This window comes from Rattus norvegicus, chromosome 7 (assembly GCF_036323735.1).
Source record: "Rattus norvegicus strain BN/NHsdMcwi chromosome 7, GRCr8, whole genome shotgun sequence".
Lineage (NCBI taxonomy): Eukaryota > Metazoa > Chordata > Mammalia > Rodentia > Muridae > Rattus > Rattus norvegicus.
Genome location: NC_086025.1, coordinates 35,984,686 through 36,005,561, shown reverse-complemented (window position 1 = coordinate 36,005,561; position 20,876 = coordinate 35,984,686). Strand labels below are relative to the sequence as shown.

Below are 20,876 nucleotides of genomic sequence, written 5' to 3'. Positions count from 1 at the left end.
CAGTAGCAAGGCCGTTGGAGTTTTGCACTGAATCCTGAAGACACAAGGATAACCCTTCCATCGTCCTTCCTCCCCACTCCATCCCCCAGGCCCACCCCACACAACAGGCAGCCTCAAGGGTTAGACACATTCCAGCCTGATCATCTCACAGGTCCAACACCTAACAGTTGGCCCTCGGTAATCCCACCAATCTGGGGCTGTAATCTTCTGTATGGAGGAAGAGGGCGAGAGCTGGAATGAGGCCTGGTGAGATTAGGCTCCTGGGTATGTGGATCATGATCTCAAAAGAAATGAGAGAATTCCTATGGGGGGTGGGGTGGGAGGTTGGCCTTGAAGGCTCCCTGGCCATCCATCTTGAAGAAGTCAGGACAAGGCCCTCTTAAACATAGGGATCAAGGCAGACATGCCATCTAGTCTCAGGCCACTACATAAATACAACCTTCTCTTCTGGGCATCTCAGATTTGCTCCAGGCGACCCAGAGGTCCTTCTTCCACAGACACATGGCCCCCTGGAAATTCCCTGCTCTTTAACTACTTCTAGGCAACACCTCCATTCCTATAACCTTAGCCATAAATCACAAACAAATGTCAGGCAATGAGCTGCTTTGAGTGTCTCATTCCTGACATTACTCTTTGGTCTGAAAAAGCAGCTCAAATTTCTCGTTTTCTCCAAATTCAGACAGCTTGTCTTTTCTTGACATTTTATCCTTCCCTAAAATAATCCTACACTTTATTCTTACTCCAAGAGAAAGTATGGATGTAGGTGTGCACACACACATGTACACATGACGTGTACACACACACACACACACACACACACACACACACACACATTATATGTGAACGTCATCTTTAAGCCATCACCTTCCTTCACTTTCCATAAGAAATAAGTAAGTTTTTAAAGCTCATACCCAATGGTGCCTCTATTACTGGGCCTTAATCATTCCCTGATGTTAGTAATGTACCCTTTCTAATGGTTTCCTTGCTAATAGTGCTAACATTGAAATGGCCTCCAGTCAAATTTTCCATGATATGATTTTGACACTCATTTTCTGGAGTCCAGTGGTGTTTCTCAGCCTTCTACACAAAATAGGTCTCAACATGGCAACTCTACAGTCTACAATGCTCTCTTCCTCCTCCACTCCCGACCTAATTTAGTCCTCTAAAGCATGCTGTCTCTTCTTTACCCTCTAGGATTCTGGTTCTAAAAGAGCCCAGCAGATGCAGATCCTGTGATCTATCACACAATGATCTTCATGAATCTCCGATTATGTAGAGAAAAAACCCCATTGGAAGCAAGTACCATTTTCTTAACCAGAGTCCAAAAACCCTCTTTGCTGGCAGTGCAAATTGAAACCAAGGTATCAGGATGTGCCCCAGGCAGTAGGTTTATTTATCTTATTCATTCTGCCCTTTTAACACCTGCCGAAATGGCCATGCTAGTTCTCCAAAGAACAGGGTTGGACAGGGTCAGCTGTGTGGGCGTGCAGCTTGGGCTGGCCACAGACATGGCTGGCGTGGCGCCGCAGTTTGACGTCATCGGCAACGTCATCTTTTGAGTCTCAAGTCCATCGAGACAAGGAGTCATATACAGTAGCAAGGGAAGTCCTCGGCCTCTACATGCCCACCTTGCATAACCACTGCCTTCCCGTGTCCCAGGAGCACAGGATTCCTGTACATCTCCTGCACATCTGGAGTCCAGAGGCAGTGACCTCTCATCTGTGACTAAGCAGGAGTGCTGACTACACCAAGGGACGACATGTTCCATTCCCAGAAACCTTTTAGCAGATGTAAATCAAAGACAATAGCATGCTTGTTGTTTGTCCTATCAAAGCCTGTTAGTCCAAATGCTTCCGTGGTATAACCGACAGATGACCCCCAAAATAATGACCTGGGGGGAAAAATAGACGAAGAGAATACAGCCAATCATCCCTCTTCCTCCTAGACCCCGCTCAGCTCACCTATTGTCATATAAACGATTCAGTGTTGGTAGGAGGTTGCATTTCCGGGGGTGGGGGATGGGCCGTGCTTTTTTTTCTTTTTTTTTTTTTTTTTAAGCGTTTCTACTGTCCTGGTACAAACAAAATGCACACAGGAAATGTGTCTACCAAAATGTTCCCGCTTATATTTGCACTGAAAACTGGCCTTGAGTATGTGCAAAGATGAACAGTAGAGTCCGTGCTAAGGGTTTCTTTACTTAGAGCTATGGGAAACGTCAGATTGAAACCACCGTAGCAGGTTGAAGGTGAGGCTGAGGGAGAAAGGAAGAGCTGAATGTACCACGGCTTCTTTCCTGCTGCTTAAACAAGAGGCGCTGCATTCTGTTTTCAAAGTGGGCCATGCACGTTATGGATCCACCCCACCCCCACCCCCCACCCCACCTCCCGGTGAGGAATGAAAGAGGTCAGAACTGGGCCGTAGCTCAGCGGGGATACAGACATTTGTCTAATGGCTCTTTTTGACACTAGCATCCCACGGAATCTTACCTCCCTCTGGGTTAGAGCCAAAATTCTCACTAGGCTTCTGCCTCTCCAACACCTCCCCTGCTCACCGGCCTTCCCTCCTCCCTGGCTCTGGCTAGGCTACCTAAGTCATATCTTCTAACCTGCTTTGCATTCCCCTGTCTCGGGGCACCCTTTCTGAGAGCTGCTTTGACCCCGCCCCCACCCATTCACCCTTCCTATCCTCTGTCCTATACTTTGAATCCTCAGGCATCTCCTCGGGGGGCACTGACCTCCCCGATCTCTTAATCTGGAATAAAACCTCTCTTAGCGCCTTTCATTTCCAGACCCCTGATGCATATTTTTACTTCCTGCTCAATTCTAGGTCTCCTCCGCGGGAATGGAGCTCCGTGAAAGTTTTGTTCTATTTCGCTCACTGCTCTCTACACAAACTAGGTCAGTACAAATATCCACTAATGAAGCCAATTTGCTTTAAAAAAAAAAAAAAAAAAAAGTCTGAAGTCATTTAGATGGAGATAAGGAAAGCCTCCTTAATACGAGGCATAAATCTGAATGAGCTTTGAGATGACAAAATTATCTCTAGCTGGGATCCAAAAACGGTGCCTGATGTCCGAAGTCAGGAAGTATTTTGTTTAAGGAAATCCACCCAAACAGGGCGCCAAGAAGCCTGTGGCTGGGAGAGGGGAAGTGGACTCTGCCTTTAATGAGCAAAGCCATCGTGGGCAGTAACTGGGGGCATCTAAAGTCTCCAATTCTTTGGTTGCAGAATGGACATGATGTAATAATACCTACCCTCCTTTCTCACAGGCTTCTTCTGGGTGCTATAAATGAAATTATAAATGTACGCATCATTTTTTTTTCAGTACCGAAATGTTAAAGAGATCTCTGCCCTGATAATTAAGGAAACAGTTGTCTGGGGTAGGGGGACCGCAGGGCTGCCGGGCCATTAGCTAAGATTGGTGTTTAGAGAGAAAGCAATGAAAGCCTCGCCGCAGATGTGGATAGTTGCTGGTGTCTCACTTGGTGACCCCCATACATCTCCCAGGCGATGTGAATGTCACTGAGCCCAATTAGCATTACCCTTTCACATAACATTCACATTCCTGGACTTCCCCGGGGCAGCCAGCGGTGGCCATGTAAGGGAAGGAGGGAAAGCACAGAGAGGAGGAAAGGAATGGAGAAGCAAAAGGTTACAGGGGGGAAATGGAGGGCTTTACATTCATTCCCCCACACAAAGGACAAGATGTCGCCACAAATTCCATTATCTGGGGGAAAAGAATTCCCAAAAGAACATCTACGAGGCGGCAGGCCATTCTCTGTCCCGCCACGTGGATGTGTAGTGGGGTCTTATTACTGTTACTCTGGCTAATTTGTCTCCACGTACAGGGAGTGTTGTTATGGAGTTTTTCTTGCGTTTGTTTGGTTCATCCTTCAAGGCCTCTGCCATTTTCACTCTGCACAGTTAGATTTACCCGATCCACTTTAGGCCCCAAAAATCTATCTTGCCCTGACACAGAGCAGAACTCTGCGCTTCAGGGTTCTTACCTCGACCCGAATATTTTTTTTTTTAACAATTCATTTTCATACTGACGCTGTACCTGCAAAGACAGTAAGGCATAGAAAACCAAATTGCTCGTGATTTTAAGTCAGGAGCAAGAATAATTTTAAGCACACGCCGCCCCCACCCCACCGACGTTTCTGGTAATTTAAAGGCTCCAGAAAACTTAAGCAGAATACTTTTCAAAGAAAAAAATAAAAGTGCTTTGACGTGTACCAACAAAGGGAGGGAGAAAATGGTGTCAAAAGTGGGCCGGCTGACAGCTCTCCTGACAAGGGAACCCCTGCACTCTATTTTTAAACCAATCTGTGTAATTTAGGAGAGAAGTCACCCTGTCTCCTGATAAAGCCTCTGGAGGCGGCCGGAGGATAAGCTTGCGGTACTGAGAAAGGCAGTGCCGCCCACACTGAGAAGGCAGAGCTGCGAGATTCTGTCTTTTAGCAGAACCGAAAAGAAAAGGGGGGGAAAAAGTGCATTTCCTGAGGGGGGTAGGGTGGAGACAGGAAGATAGAAGTAACTACCAAAAGAAAAGACACGGAAGGCCCCCCCAGATCTGAAAATGGGGTGTGTACCCCCCACACATCATTACTGATTACAAGCCAAAGATGAGCCCATTGCGGGGCTTGGGTGAACGGCACGGAGGGAGAGAAATTGCTCGTGGCATAAGGAAGTATCGTTATTCCAAGTAACTCCACGAAGAGAGGCGGGACAAGTAGGAGAGCTGCTCCTCATTGGATCAGTGAGAGCAGGCCAATAAGAAGGCAAGATGGTGGTTGGGTACAGGGATGGAGGAGCCCCTCACCTCCGAACTGTTTGCAGTGGAGTTGATGATGCTGTACAATTTGAATATTGCCATTAGTATTAAATAATGGTGCCAAGAAAGCGTTCCTTAACAGCACTGTAGTGAAAGGCTTGTCTCGAGGTCCGAGATACCTTGAGAGACCTTGAGTCTGTGGAAAGGATACTTAGCATAAACCACCAAAAGAAGGCACAATACACAGTGTCTTTTGGGGGTAGAGAACAAAGAAATAAATGGATTCCCTGCCTCCTTCAGCTTCTGATTAGACTAATACCTTGTCTTGACTTATAACCTGATTATAATCAGTCTACACTTCCCCACCCCCAGCCCCCTCTACTGGCACACACACACACACACACACACACACACACACACACACACACACACACACACACAGAGACCAGGCTCTAGCCAAGAGTACAGCGGCCAGCTCTGGATGGTTGACCCTGACACAGGCCCCAAAGGGCAATGATGTGATTGAATGGAGCCTCTTATTAAAAATTAATTTCTGTCAAAGCCGGATTACATGTGAACACAGCCTCTTTGTGATCGCCACTGTGATTTCTGGAAACAAACATAGGCCTGCTGTTGCCCAAAGCCAGGCCAGCTTAGGACAGACAGTCTTGCGTCTTGATTGGCCAATTCAGCAACAGGTTCCCTTAGGCTCACAAAGGCATTTGTCCTGTGGAGGACAGAGAGCTGCCTCTTCGAACTATCTCTCCTCCTGTCCTGTACCCACTGCCCAGCTAGAGACGGCAAAGCCTGCTTCATGGTGGATCCGAGGGTCTTGGCTACGGAGAGTTTGTGCTTCCTTTCCCCTGTGAAGACAGAAGGATCATAGCACTATTGCCTTAAGTTCAGGCTGACCCTGGGGAGCACATGAGATAGCACGTGAAGCCCCTAAAATGCAGGGGCAGACCCGCCAAGGACAATTTTCCTGTGTCCTACCATTCCTCTACCAGAGCACCCTACACTGCCATGTTAGCTTCTGTAAAGTTTCTCCTCAATTTAGGACACTAGACCCAGAGTGGTGTGAGGTCGAGGTATTTTCTTGTGGCAAAAGGTTGAAGGAGACAGAGATCTGGGGTTAAAACACTGCCGAGTAAAGGTACTTAATATAGCGGCAGTACCGTTGGTGAGTTTGATCTGGCATCGAATGATCATTTGTGTCTGGAGAGAAGGCTGTACTGTTGCCAATCAGCATTTGTAATGTGTGCTACTCTCCTGACTGAGAAGGTATAAGAAAGCCCAGTATGCGGGGGTGCCCATCTAGAAGAAGGTAGCCAGCGGGATTTGTGAATATAATCATCTTCGTGTAAAAATATAAATATATCCTTGTTAGTTTTGAGACTGAGGCTAGAATTGCATATAGTTGCTCATACCCATCCCATCTTAGCACTTGGGGAACTGAAGCAGAAGGATGGCCATGAGTTTGAGACTACCCTGAACTACATAATGAGTTTCAAGCCAGCCTGGGCTACAGAATAAAAACTGGTCTCAGGGAGAAAAAAAAAAACCCTCCATAAAAATTACATGGAAAAAACCAGACAATTCGCTATTAAACTCATAAATTTAAACATTCCCTTCCTCAGCAGTGAATAGGCAGACTATCAAAATGTAGTAAAAATATGTGTGTGTATATACATATATGTAGACATGTATAGCGAGATAAATAGATATACCATTTATCCCCTTCAAAGCTTGGGGATCATCATTGAAGAGATGTTTGAAGATTGTAGGAGCCAGAGGTAAGGAATAGCTATCGTGAAACAGTGTTTTCCAGACACAATAGGGTCTGCATACAATATGTGAGCTCACAGTGGCGTGCATAAGACCTCCATAAAAGCGAGCCAGCCAAAATCCAAGGGAGGCTCGTGAAGTGTGATTTCCCCTAGCTGCGGAGCCATTGACAATTGATGACTGCCAGGGGAGGCACAGTTTTCTCCATATGCCACCCAGTTTCCAGTGGACGTGTACTCCGGTGTGCACATGCTGACAGTACTAAGTGGTAACATGTTATCAGGGGAAAGATATGGTAGAGAGGATGGGGAGGAACTGGAGGCAATCGAGTGGCAAAATGGATTTGATCAAAACAGATATTAGCGTATGAAATTCTCAAACAATAAATAGATAAATGATAAACAGCCACCAGGAATGCATTGGTATTTGTTTAGAGATCACTGTACCCATATATTACAGAATATATATATGGCCAAGACATGGCCATCAAGATATGGTTAAGCCATAAGACTATTCTATTTTAAAATGTTGGGATCACACAGGGTATATGCATAAACTACAAGAAAGGTAAACTGGAAATCAATGATGATATGTGTAGGATCTACTTCCAAATATTCGCAATATTGCATAGGACCAAGAGAGAAATGAGAAGATACACTGAGCTGAATAATAATAATAATGCCAATAGAGTCTTTGCTTTACCCTTGGGTATCCGTTGCTGCTGATGCAAACCCATGACCAAAAGCAACTTGGGGAGAAAAGAGTTTGTTTTACTTCTACTTCCACAGTTCATCACTGTGGACGTCAGCACAGAGGCTTGAGACAGGAGGCGAAGCAGAAGCCATGAAGGTGTGATGCTTATTGACTTGCTCAGCCTGTTTTCTTACAGACCCCAAGACCACCTGCCCAGGGACGGAACCACCCACCATGGGCTGGGCTCTCCCACATCAATTATCAATCAAGAAAATGCCCCACAGATTTGCCTACTGATCAATCCTATGGCGTCTTTTAAAAATTACTATGATGATTCTTTCTTCCCAGATAACCTTACCTTACGTCAAGCTGAAAGATAAACAAGCCGGCTCAGAGTCTATCGTACTTGGCAGAAAGGCATCTAACACGGATGAAAGGGAAATCTAGAGCTTCCAATGTAGAATACAAAAAGAAAAAGAGAAAGAAAGAAAGAGAAAGAAAGAAAGAAAGAAAGAAAGAAAGAAGGAAAGAAATAAAGAAGGAAAAAGAAAAATTGAAAATTAAAGATTCAGTATTTCTACATCTGGAATAAACAAGACAAAACAAAACATACAACAACAAAACTAAATTGGGTGGTGGTGGCAAACGCCTTTAATCCCAACATAGGGAGGCATGTGAATCTCTATGAGTTCAAGGCCAGCCTTGGTCACAAAGTGAGTTCCAGGACAGCCAGAGAAACCCTGTCTTTAAGATAGATAGATAGATAGATAGATAGATAGATAGATAGATAGATAGATAGATAGATAGATAATAGATAATAGATAATAGATGGATAGATAAATGATATACAGATTAATAGAAAGGCATGCTTTAAAGAAGAGTAGAAATCAAACAGTAAGCAGACAGACTGAAAATTAGCATTATAGAGGGGTTGGGTAAAGACACTTAAGCTCTCTTTTCTCTAAGTGTTCTGCAATTCCAAGTGCATGGAGCAAGTCAGATTCCTAAGACTTTCTCAGGGTCCTGGGTAATTCAGTCTATTAATCAAGCATTCATTCATTTCCGTGGTCTCCCAGGCCAAGACTTACCTGTATCCCCAGAATTTGAACACCTACCCATCGCCTACCTAATGGCTTAAAGCGGGCCAAATCCTTTTTCAAAAATTCACTTTACAATACCTACTGAGTGTACAAAGTACACGACCGGGCTTTACGTATGCATTTTATTAATACACACTATGTCCCTAATTGCCTTTGCAGTCTATAAATACTTATTAAGCATCTGCTGTGCTCCAGGCACCCTTCTAAAGATGGATTAATTACAGTATTTATAATACATCTATTGTCATGCTCTATTTTATAGTTGAAAATACTGAGCTTTAGAGAAATTAGACATTACCAGCCAAACGCAGAGTTTTCAACCCATCCAAGAGCTGGGTTTGCTTTGTTTGTCTTGTTTTTGTTTGTTGTTTTGCTCGTATTTGTTTGTTCCGAGATAAGACCTCACTATGTAGCTCCAGCTGGAACTTGCTTTGTAGACCAGGCTGGCCTGGAACTCACAGAGTTCCTCCTGCCTCGGCTTCCAGAGTGCTAAGATCACTGGTGTACCACTTAATTATTTCTTTCAATCATGGAAGAGGTTCCAAAAAACTTAAAGGAAAATTCTTTCTGTTTAAGTCCTGCTACTCCCCATCTCCTCCTTCCCTTGGGTTTACTGAACTCTATCGAATTACTGGCCTAAACCTAGTTTCCCTTAGAAGACCTGATTTAAGGGCTCCTGACCTTTGGATGAACTCAATTCTACCCACTTTGGTTAGGGCATCTGTGGGCCTCAAATCTACAAGCCAATGGGATTTAGTTTTCCTTTCCCTCCGGAGTTCTTCAGAACCTCTCCACCCAACCCACTTGTTTATCTAGTCTGATGCTTGAAAACCCACCTCCCTTCCTGTCAGTCAGGCTGTTGGCGGTCGATGGTGATTGATTGATTTACCGTACTTCTTGTGTTTTGTTCTGTCCGATTTTACTTATTTGTGGGTTTCGTTTTTTTGTTTTTGTTTTTATTCACTGTGGGATAAAAAGCCAAGCTGCTTCCCGTCTATAATTTGGGCATCCTAAGGAATCCTTCAGCTTCGCTTCCTGTCTGAACTTTGTTTCTGGTATGATTTTAGATTCTGCCACACCAGACAATCCACTTTTCATCTGGTCCCATCCTTAGGCTGAAGGCAAAGTAAGAATCAATAAAGATGATCAGCGCCTAACCTCATCAAATGAAACGTTTCAAAGGAAAAAAGAAGTTAAAGAATGAATAAAATGAAACAAAGATGGGTGTCTCAGACAGTGGGCTCAAGCACCCATTTTTCCCCAGGGGCCCTTGGAAGAGCAAAAGAATAGCCCAGGATATGAATAACCTGCAATAAAAACTCACAATTCTCAAATCCGACAGCGTGGATGCAAAGGTTATTTCAGGCCACAGAGATGGCTCGGTAGGGAAGGCATTTTCCCTAAAGAGCGGGTAACAGAATGGAAATAAAACATAGCTATGGAAGACTTAACAAGATTTGTGTCGAGCTTTCAAAATCCTCTAATGTCTCTCGGCGGTCTCCAGATAAAACACATCTCCCATGAGGTAGCAGGTTTTTCTATGGGTGCGTGTTCTGCTCAGGAGTGATGCAATCTTCTGTCTGAGGGGGAGTTCTCGGATGCCTTTCCGTTGATGGGGAAACAGAACCCGGCTTCATTTCTACTTTGCCTCAGAGAACAGACCATGCGGACCTGCACGTCGAGGGCTGTCAAGTAGGAAGTGTTTAGTAAACTGCTTGTCCTCCATTGATTCTGAGTTTACTTTAAGAAGACACTTATCTCTTGTAAAAAGGATGACTTCCCTTGCCGGTCACCTTTCAGAAGAGGCCTGCGAGAGGCACTCCCTGAGGACGTGCAGAAGCCTGGGTCAGCCGCCTGTGCTTAGAAACAAACAGCGGTTATCTGCATCTTCACATCGCTGCCTCCCACCCCTTTCCTTCTAAGACAGTGGTTCTCAACCTTTCCCCGGTGTTGCCACCATTTAATACAGTTCTTCATGTGCTGACCTCAACCATAAAATCTTCTTTGCTGCTTCATACCTGTAGCTTTGCTGTTGTTATACCGTTACTACTAGATCATAACTAAATATCTCAGATGTCATCCCTGTAAAAGGCTCCTTGGAGCCTGAGAGGGATCACGACCCAGAGGTTGAGAACCACCTTTCTAGCGCGGTTCACGGCCCTACTTGGATATGTGTGCGTGAGCATGAGACAGAGAGAGACAGGAACTGAGATAGAGAGACACAGGAAGAAAAAGCCTACAACGTTTCGACTTAAAACATGACTATAATTTCTTCAATGGCAATTTAGGCTTAAAACAAATACACACTTTTAGAAGTAGGAGGACCTTTAAAAGCCACATTTATTGTTCAACGTTATCATTTTGCAGATAATGCTAGAAATCCCAGATAATGCCCAAAAAATGACAGAACTTGCTATAAATGCATGCCAAAGCCTTTATATTTGCCCAAGTGTTGAAAGTGTAGCTCAGTGGGTAGTGCATGCAAGAAGCCCTGGGTTGAGTCCTTAGCACTGCGTCGTAAAGCGAGCGTGCCTGTGATTTTAGTATTTGTGATATGGATACAGGAGGACCAAAAATTCCTGTTCAAATCATTTCTCTTTTCCTCTCTTTTTTTCTTCCTCCTTCTCCATCTCCTTCCCCAGCTTTGATTTTTAGGACAGGATCTCACGTAGCACAAGCTGGTCTCCCAGGGTAGAGGACCTTGAATTTCTCCTTGAAATAAAAAGTTATGCAGGCTGCAGGTTACACCTGTCTGGGTTTAAATCTCAGCTCCCACAATGACCAAGGTGAATTAATCTTTCCTAGCCTCCGCTGTGCCTCCTGTGAAATGGAGACGCTATAGGAAGTGGTCTGGAATATTCCACTGGAATGCAGTGGTTTTTATTTGTTTGTTTGTTCCTGAATTCCTCTGGTGCACTTGAGTGTAGACTTTCCCAGAAGTCAAGTGTCATAAACCCCTCACTAGGAGTGTCGCCAGCAGGAAAAATAGTTTCTTATCACCAAGAATAGAAGAAAAAGAAATCGATAGACATTGTCCCAAGCTATCACATCCTGCATCTATTCTCTAAGGGCTGGTTTATCTTTCCCAGAAGTCATTTGTTTCCCCAAACTGGATTCCCTTTTGCTCCACCCCCTTTTATCTATCAGCTCCCAAATCTCCCCTGAGTGACGGTGGTGTGTGAACACGCATAAGTGAATAAAACCTATCCTTAATCTCAGCACTGTGAGCTCCATGACTTCAAAGCTACCCTGGTCTACATAGTGAGTTTCGCTGGTGGAGGATACATAACAAGACCCTGTCTTTAAAAAGAAAATCTTTGAAAACGTGTCTTTTGTCAGTTTCATTTGGAGCCATTGTCCCCAAGCGAAACTAAAGGAATTTAGATGGCATTCCTCGCACACGGGGCCAGCATTGCTCTAAGCACCCAGAACATTAAAAAAATTCACATAATTCCATGCCATTCTATTACCTCCATAACAATAAAGAAACAAGACACAGGGAAGTTTAGCTAACTTGTTTGAAGTCAGGCAGCTAGACCTGTAGATGCCTTGCGCTTAGTACTAGAGCAGAGTAAACGGAAATCCAAATAAACACCAACGACTAGACAAGAAAATCTACTGACGGCGGCTAGCTACCGGGCCACTGGGGAGGAGCTCAATAAATGGCAATTCTGCATGAATTATTGGAAAATCACCGGTCAGAATCCGTTGATATTTTTTCATCTCTCATCTAGGGTGTAAATAAAAGAAAAAGAAGAAATCCAACTGTTTAATAATGAAAAACCAATTTGTGTTTTAATGAACTGGAACTTAAGAGTCAGTATAGATATACTGGGAATACAGAAAAAAAAGACAAGGACGAGAGGATTATGATGTGTGGTGATCACCCCATACCATCCAGTGGATATTCCAGTGAGGAAAATAGTATTGTATTTCTTAATATAAACTGTATGACGTATGCTACAAAGGGGATGTAGCTCAGTGGTAGAGCGCTTGCCTAGCAAGCACAAAGCCCTGGGTTTGCTCCTCAGCTCCGGAAAACAAACACACAAACAAACAATGACATATGCTACAAAATATATGGCTCAAATTCTACTTTTTTTTAATGATCCTGTCAGGCAGATGCCCTCTCCCCACCAATGCTCATCCCCGGGAAGATGAACAATAACCAGTCCCTGTCGCTGGGGAGAAGGAAGCAGTCGAGAACCTGGGCTCTGCAGGAGACCCCATAGCTTCTCCTTACTTTCCTGGGCAGGGTACAGGGGTGAGCTCCGGCAAGTTATTTAATTTAAAGTTAATGGGTTTCTGTTTTGTTGTATGAAAGATGAAGACAATGCTGTAAAAACCTACGTGGGGGCTAGAGGGATGCCTCATGGTTACAGACTCCTAATGCTGTCATCAGGTTCCCAGTCACCCAGAACTGAAGGAGATCTGACACCGTAGTATGGACTTTTAGGGCACTGCACTCATAGAGCATGTCCTACCCGTACACACGCCCTCACATACAGATAATTTTGAAAATAAAAACAAGTTCTCTAAACAAAACAAAAGGAAACAAAACAAAAAACGTCCTTAGTTGGGCAGTGGTGGCGGCATCACACACCTTTCTTTAATCCAGCACTTGTGAGGCAGAGGCAGTTGGATTTTTCAGTTGGAGGCCAACCTGATCTACATGGTGAGTCTCAGGACAGCCAGGGCTACACAGAGAAACCCTGTCTGAAAAACAAACAAACAAACAAAACACTAGTTAGCCCAGAGAAGAGTTGGGCCAGTTTAGTAGTAATAAACATTGTGTATTCTCAGTAATCTAAGCCGTAGAATGTAACACAGCATAGGAGCACTGGCCTAACACTCACAGGGTTGTAATGCGGTCCCAAGTCGCAAAAGCTGTGTTGACAGGGACGGGCTTTGTGATTTATCATCTTTTCCCATGATTTTGTATCTCTCCATACAGTAGGCAGAGGCCTCGGGCTCTTCTGAATTTCCACAATATTTCTCCAGATCTCTTTTTTTTGTGAGGAGGGTTAATATCTTCTGTGTAGCTCTGTCTGTCCTGGAACTCACTCTGTAGACCAGGCTAGCCAAAAACTCACAGAGATTCTCTTGCCTCTGCCTCCCAAGGGCTGGGATGATCAAAGGTATGTGCCACCGCCTCCTGGCTTCTTCATTCTTTTAACCACATGAGGACAGGAGAACTTGATGAGGACTACTAAAGATTACCCAGGTAGCTAATGGTGCCAAATACTGGTATTTGAATCTGCAAGACTCTAAACTCAGAGCCTGTCTCAACCATAATACTACTTGTTATTTTTTTTTTTTTTGGTTTTTTTTTTTTTTTTTTTTCGGAGCTGGGGACCGAACCCAGGGCCTTGCGCTTCCTAGGTAAGCGCTCTACCACTGAGCTAAATCCCCAGCCCCACTACTTGTTATTTTATACCTTTCAATAATTTATAACCATTATTTTGATATCAAGGCCAAAGGGCAATGTTTGAATAAATTTGGCCTTCTATGGTTTCCAGAATGTATGGTGTCCCTGTGTACAATGGGTTGTCCACATGTCGTTGAGTACGTGAAAAGTCTACACTGCAGAGCATCGGGCATCATTTCTTCCCACTCTTCTAAGTGATTGACATCAACTATCTCACCGACTTTCAAGACTCCAGTTACTGTTTCCAACCCCACCATCTAGGAGAGAAAAACCAAAGGGGGACTAAGCTACAAGGTGTCCAAGGTCACGTGGTGGAAATTATCCCACAGCTAAGCACACATTCTATACTGTTAAGTCCTCCTCAGTCTACAGCTGGCCTGGGCTACTTAGCAGGACACTATCTCAAATAAACAAATGAACTCTATTTCATTGTTAAAAATGGACAGAGAGCAGGGACAATTCCAAATTTCCTTATAGAAAGCCCTTATTGGAACTGGAAGAAAAAGATACGTTTTTGAGCGACCACAAAGCTGTATACAGGAAATGCACACATTTTTACACCGAGTCCTAGCGCCTTAGCACGTTGCAAATGGATCTTATGGAAAAGGAAAAGGACAACAATCCTGATTGAGCTTCAGGCTTTATGAATCGTGTGTATCCTGTGAGGGTATTCATGCACCAGTCTTGCTTATCACTTTCTAAAGCGACTGAAATATCAATAAAATAAAATTTCATGTCTCCAGGGGCATCCAGAGTTCCTGGCCACTAAAACACCAATCTGAAGAGACCAAAGGTGAAGGGGGCCTCACAGAGCTTGTGTGAGGGTGCTGACAGTCCCCTGCAGTGGCATCGGCTGCACCATAATGGCCTGTGTAGAAAAGGACCCACCTCATCCCCCAGAGACCAAGGCCTCCGGGTGGAGACGTGATCCAGGAAAAGGAAGATGGCATCATTGTAGGCCATTCCCTGAAGAGGTCTGTCAGATGTATTGTGGCCGTCACAAAGGCCAGCATCATCAGGAAGGATGTAAAAAACAAAATAGAAAGCTCAGACTTATGAACACACACACACACACACACACACACACACACACACACACACACACACAGAGGCACACTGACGCCAGAATTCCTCTGCTCCAGAAATATTACAGGTCGTTGGTCCTAGCCAGCACCAAACCTCAAAAATGCCATCATGAAAGTGGAGGTTGTCCAGTGAAGGTCACTTACAATGATTTAGGGAATGAAAAAGGAGCAAGGAGTCTTCAGAACATGCTAGCCAGAAAGACAAGACGTGAGGGCTGGTAGGCCAGAGCCCTTCAAATCACAAAGCATTCAGGCCCAGTACACACAACTCCATGTTTCCATTCTGTAGGGCAAGGAATGAATTAGGACAAAGGACATCTCTATGACAGGTCATAGCTGTGATCTGTAACTGTGTTAGTTCACAGCTGAGCTATGTGCACTTAGCTTTTACAGGCATATTCATTCAAGTGACTATGCAAGATCCCTTTCATATGGTTCTTTGGCCACACTTGTTTGATACCAGGCATATCTGGGTGGTTCCCAACCTTGACACTCAAAAAAAGAAAAGAAAAGAAAAAGAAAAAGAATCACCCAGGGACCCTTTATAAGAAAAGGACGTGATCTTCATTTCCAGTGATTTCGACTCTATAGTTCTGGGGCCTTGAAACTCTGAGAGAAAAATACTACACAGACAAAATGAGCTTGTGATATGATCAGTTGAACTTTACTCATGTCCGGTCCTGAAATCCACTACCGAAACTAGAAGCGAGAATCTTTTTTTTTTTTTTTTTTTTTTTTTGGCCTAGACTAGGTAGGACATGCACCCTTCCTAACGCAGGTTTACTCCAGGAACAGAGGTTACTGAATCCATAACTTAGATGAATCAATCTAAGGAATGATGCTTGCTCCACTGAAATGAGCATTTCTTATAACCGAAGAGAACCATCAGCCACAAAAACCTGTGTTTGAGCTACCGTGATGGCATATGCCTACAATCCCAGTGTTCAGAGGCTGTCTTACTGGGATGGCAGGATAGCTCAGTGGGTAGACGCTTGCTGCAAAACTTGAAGACCTGAGTTCAATCCCCGTCGCCCACACAATCAGAGAGAACCGATTCCTGCGAGTTGTCTTCTGACCTGCGTACACACAAACCGTTACTCGTGAACCCACGTACACACATGCACGCAACAAAAACTTTGGATTCTCTTTTTAGTCGTGAGAAGCAATCTGAAAGATATTTGAATGGCATCATCACTCCACTGTTAACTTTAGAACACAGGGGAAAGTACGATTACAAAAGCTATGGCAGAAGCTATTGGCACTGATGTCTCTAGGATAGGACAATGAGATGAATAGAGCTAAATGGGCTGGAGAGATGGCTCAGCGGTTAAGAGCACTGACTGCTCTTCCGGAGGTCCTGAGTTCAAATCCCAGCAACCACATGGTGGCTCACAACCATCTGTAATGGGATCCGATGCTCTCTTCTGGTGTCTGAAGACAGCTATAGTGTACTCACATACATAGATAAATCTTCTTTTAAAAAAAAAGAACAGCGCTAAATGATTTTGATTTCACTCAGCAGGAGCTCACCAGTACTTCACATAGCCCTACAGAAACACCTCTCTCCTGTACCATGTAGCAGGTTGTGTTTACCAAGAACGACGGCCACACAATTCCATTGCATCTGCTCTCTCACAAACGTGGTCCTCCTCCACTTTAAAAGGTGGGCTCTAATGCCCCCTTCTGAACCTGTGTGCCTACGTGTGCCTAGGCCTAAGTTAACACAACTTCTCCCTTGTGTTCTTCCTGAGATTTTGTCCATGGAACCTAGTTACCATACTTCAAGGAAATCCAAATCACACGAGAAGAACCAAAGTTTTAGGCATCGGTCCCTGATGCGCTTCCAGCACGAACTGCCAGGTAACTAAGTGAGATGTCTTAGAATTGGGTTCTCTGGACTGAAGGTGAACTGTCCCGACCAATATAGCCAGGAGCAGAGACCACACTTCCTTCCTGAGCCCCGCCCTGGTGCAGGATGATAAACAAAATAAACTGTCATTGTCTGAAGCCACCAAGGTTGGGCTGCTTCGTTGTGTGCCAATAACTCACAGAAACATAAGGATCATCCCCGCTTTAATGATCCTGGGGAGGGAGCTGTCTCTGTTTAAAGACACATCTATTTCCATATCTCACTCTCTTCTTTTAATGTAATAGGAATTAAACTGAAACTAATAAAAAGTAACCAGCGTGAGGCTGGTGGAATAGCTCTGTTGACAAAGCTTTTGTCTTACAAACATGAGACTCTGAGCTTGAGGCCCAGACCTCACAAACCAGGTGTGGTGGTGTGAATTTGTAATCCCATTGCTGGAGAGGTGGAGGCAGGAGGATTCGTAATCCTGGCTAACCAGCCACCCTATTCACCTGCTCCAGGCCATTGAGAGACCTTGTTAAAAACAAACAAACAAACAAACAAACAAACAAACAAAAAGTAGATTCGACTCCGAGTAATGATACCCAAGGTTGCTTTCTGTTCTCTGCAAACAACTACACACACACACACACACACACACACACACACACACACACACAGATATGTATACATCAATATGGACTAGGCTTTTAGCTAAACCATTAAGAGTATTTGCCTAATATGCCAAAGACTCTGAGTTCAACCTCTGGTCAAAATATTTTTTAAAGAATGCATTTTTGTTTAAAAAATTGTAAATGTTGTTAAAAATTTAGATTTTCTCCAAAAGCCAAAAAGGGTCAATTCTAACAGAGGAAGAACAATAGATTTTATCATGGTTGATTTTCTTGCTCTTTCAACATTCTTAAAGAACGTATAGTGCTCCATTTTCTCTGTGCCTTCTTTGAAAACTCAGTGATTCAAAGTGCTCCTGTCACATCTCTTCTCTGCTTCTAGGGGAGTTGCTAGGTGAAGCTACATACAGGTAGGCTAAAATGCAGGGTAGAAAGAGTGTTGTTTACATGATTGAAACAAAGCAGGACAGACAAGCAGTCCACTTGTCTCTAGAGGGCCCAATGATTTGGAGCATCCAGAGAAACATCTGGTGACACCTGGACACATGGCCCTGCCTTTGACCTTTGAGGACTCAGCGAAGGTCATTAGCTGTCCTTCATTGTCACCTTCTTTCATCAAACCAACTCACATCAAGGTCTGGATAAATATTTGTGAACTGTTTGAACTTTGTTCTGTGCCCTTCAGTTCCCTTTGGACTGTGAAGACATTTGAAAGAACCCCCCTCCCCCACTTCCCAGGGGCGCGTGTGCAAGCACGAGTGCGCGCACAGACACACACACACACACATACACACACACACACACACACACACACACACACACACACACACACATCTCCTAAACCCGACCCATTCACAGCCAATTGCTAAGTGAGCACTGAAGACACAAGGATTGGCTAAGAATCTTTGAAAGTCTTGCAGGGTATTTGGGAAACTGCATGTGAGGAACAGCATATAAATTTACAGCCAAAGTTGTCCTTGTGAGACAACTTAAAGTCTGTGGACTGGTTTTCTACAGGCTTTTCAAGGATTTTGTCTTACAGCCAGCTACCACAGGACCTCTTCTTTCTACTCCACCCCACCCTATCTCCCGTTCTTCTCTGGATGGTTGTCCCTTGTTCTGCAGACCTCCCCTCTTTTCTCTTGACCTTCCCTAACCCTGACTTGACTCCCTCTCACAAATTTCTTCCGAAGAATCAGAGGGAGGAGATAGCTGCTTTCGGAAGTCTCCCTCCACTGACACAGGGGTGTGAGCAAGGGTCAGGGCCAGGCCCCACAATGCTAGCTAGAGATCCTGAGGGACATCAGTTTTGTAATTTATGTGCTAATCGGCCCAAGGTTGGGCAACTTCTCTTTGGAGAGGAAGGAAAGAAGCTTCCAGATGAACTGACACATGGCAGCTCGGCCTTTTCATGATTTGGCGCTGGCATTCTGGCCCGTGGAAGCTCTGACTCCTCCACTTCCTCAGCTGTAAAATGGAGACGCCACTTCCTACCCAGCATCCCAGGATGTTGTCAAGAGCAGCAAATACTGACAGACAAGCAGGCTTCAGCAGACAGAGCCTCAAAGTTCCGTTCTAACACACACACACACACACACACACACACACACACACACACACACACACATAGGGGTGGGGGGTGGGGCAGAGAGGAAGGAGAGGAACAGGGAAAGGAACAGGGAGAGATTCCCTAATAGAGTACTAGATGCCATACAGGTGGATCTCTGCCTCAGTTTCCTCTTTGGAAGCCTATCTCGCAGAGCCATTCTGAGGAGTAAATGTGGTATTACCCACAGTGCACAGTATGCAGTATCTATTAGAGAAAGACAGGGCTGTCTCCAACCCTCCCCCCTCTCCTTTTAACCTTTACCAAATATCGACAGTCCATGATCAGAAGGCTGGAATTGAGAAAGGAGTCTGGAATGATAGATAAGAATGCACTCCTGTAACAGACAAGAAAAAACAAACAAACAAACAAACCCCTCACTGGAGCCAAAAGCCTTGCCCTGGGCTACTCATTCCATTCATGAGAGACTGAGAATTACAAACCATGCCTTCCAGTTTTAAGGTCCATGCAAATCTTTGTTTCCATTCTCTGAGGACTATTGGTATTTTTATCACCGGACAACCATTCCTAATTCCAATTTTAACCTTAAAATCTGTTTATCCCATTATCGCCTGCATGCTCTGAAGGTTTTTTGTTTGTTTGTTTGTTTGTTTGTTTGTTTGTTTTGGTTTGTTTTGGTTTGGTTTTGCAGCACCCACAAAACCTGCAGACAACCACCTCTCCTACCAGAGCCCCACTCCTCCCGACACAAGGCAGGGAAGGTAGTGCTTTCTCCCAGACTGGAGGATGGCCCTAATGGGGATAGCAGGTGATGAAGAAGGCTGGCTGTGGTAGCTGCAGCTGCGGGCAAAGGTTGCCCTAGTAACCGTGAGGGCTCCATTCAGGAAAGCAGCCCAACTTTGAGAAGGAAAATGATAGCCTTCCCTTGGCCCCTTGCAAGCATAAAGAAGCCAGTAGGGTAGCAAGAAGAGAAGGAGGCAGAGGCAGGGTGAGGTGAAACAGAAAAAAAGCGTCCAGTTCTTTGAATCTCCTGGCCTAGGTGAACCGTAAAAATCGCCCTTTTAATATGAACCCTTCTGTGAGACGGGAGGAAAAGGGCACCCTGTGTCCACCAGCCTGATGAAACAATATGCCAGGAGGGGAGAAACCCCAAACACTGCAACTTTATGGGAGCCCTAAACTCTCCTTTAGCTCAGACTGGTGACAAAGACCATTTGCTCCCAATTTATTGGAAACACCCCCCCCCGCCCCCTTTTTTCACATTTTGAGCCGCTTGGACGCTGTAAGCTCCCTCTCCTGCAATCACTCTTAGACACTCGCTGAATGGGCCAGGCTCAATTATATGTTCCCTCCACAGGTTCAGCTCACACTGTGACCCTGCGTGGCTTCCTGCTATTCATATGTGTTACTTCCCCTTTGTGGTAATGGCTTGTGGCACTCGGCCAGAAAACATTATTAATTTCAGAAGTGGACTGACAAACAACAAACGCACAGTGGGACAAGAGGAAGTGCTGGGGAGGCCAGCTGTCGGTTTGAGCCCAGCAGTAGGAACGCAAGTGTATGCAAGTTCTGGGAGGAACAGAATGACCCGCGAAGGGGAAATGCACTAAAATTACCCGCAGCCCCAACCCCCTTTCATGTAAAAAGAAAGAAAAGAAGTTAGAGAAAAGAAGGAGAGAAAGCAGTCAGCTCCCTGAGCTGCATGCAGCTGGGCCGCAAATGCTGCTTGCAAATCCCGACTTCCAACAGGCAGTTCAGGCAACGCCAGGACCGGAAACCCTTCAGAACTGGATTAACGGAGCCAAGTGGAACTGCGGTCCATTTCTGCCTTGTGTTCCTGCTGACTTGGGACACCCAAATAGGAGCCTGACTTGATTATTTTTCTTTCTTTTTTTTGTACTCAAGTCGCTTTAAAAACAACAACAACAAAAAAAAAAAAAATCACTCCCAGACAGGTTGACAC

General features: G+C 44.7%; 1 long non-coding RNA gene across 2 annotated transcripts; it reads left to right on the top strand.

Annotated features, from left to right (window-relative positions):
* The first annotated feature begins 2,342 nt into the window (after positions 1-2,342).
* Positions 2,343-11,629, top strand: LOC120093569 (uncharacterized). 2 transcript variants are annotated; one of them, XR_005486887.1, is made up of 3 exons: positions 2,343-2,496; positions 2,827-2,897; positions 9,420-11,629. It is a non-coding gene; the product is annotated as an uncharacterized LOC120093569 (long non-coding RNA). The 2 variants fall into 2 exon arrangements; XR_005486886.2 differs by having other exon boundaries at positions 7,601-11,629.
* The last annotated feature ends 9,247 nt before the right edge of the window (positions 11,630-20,876 follow it).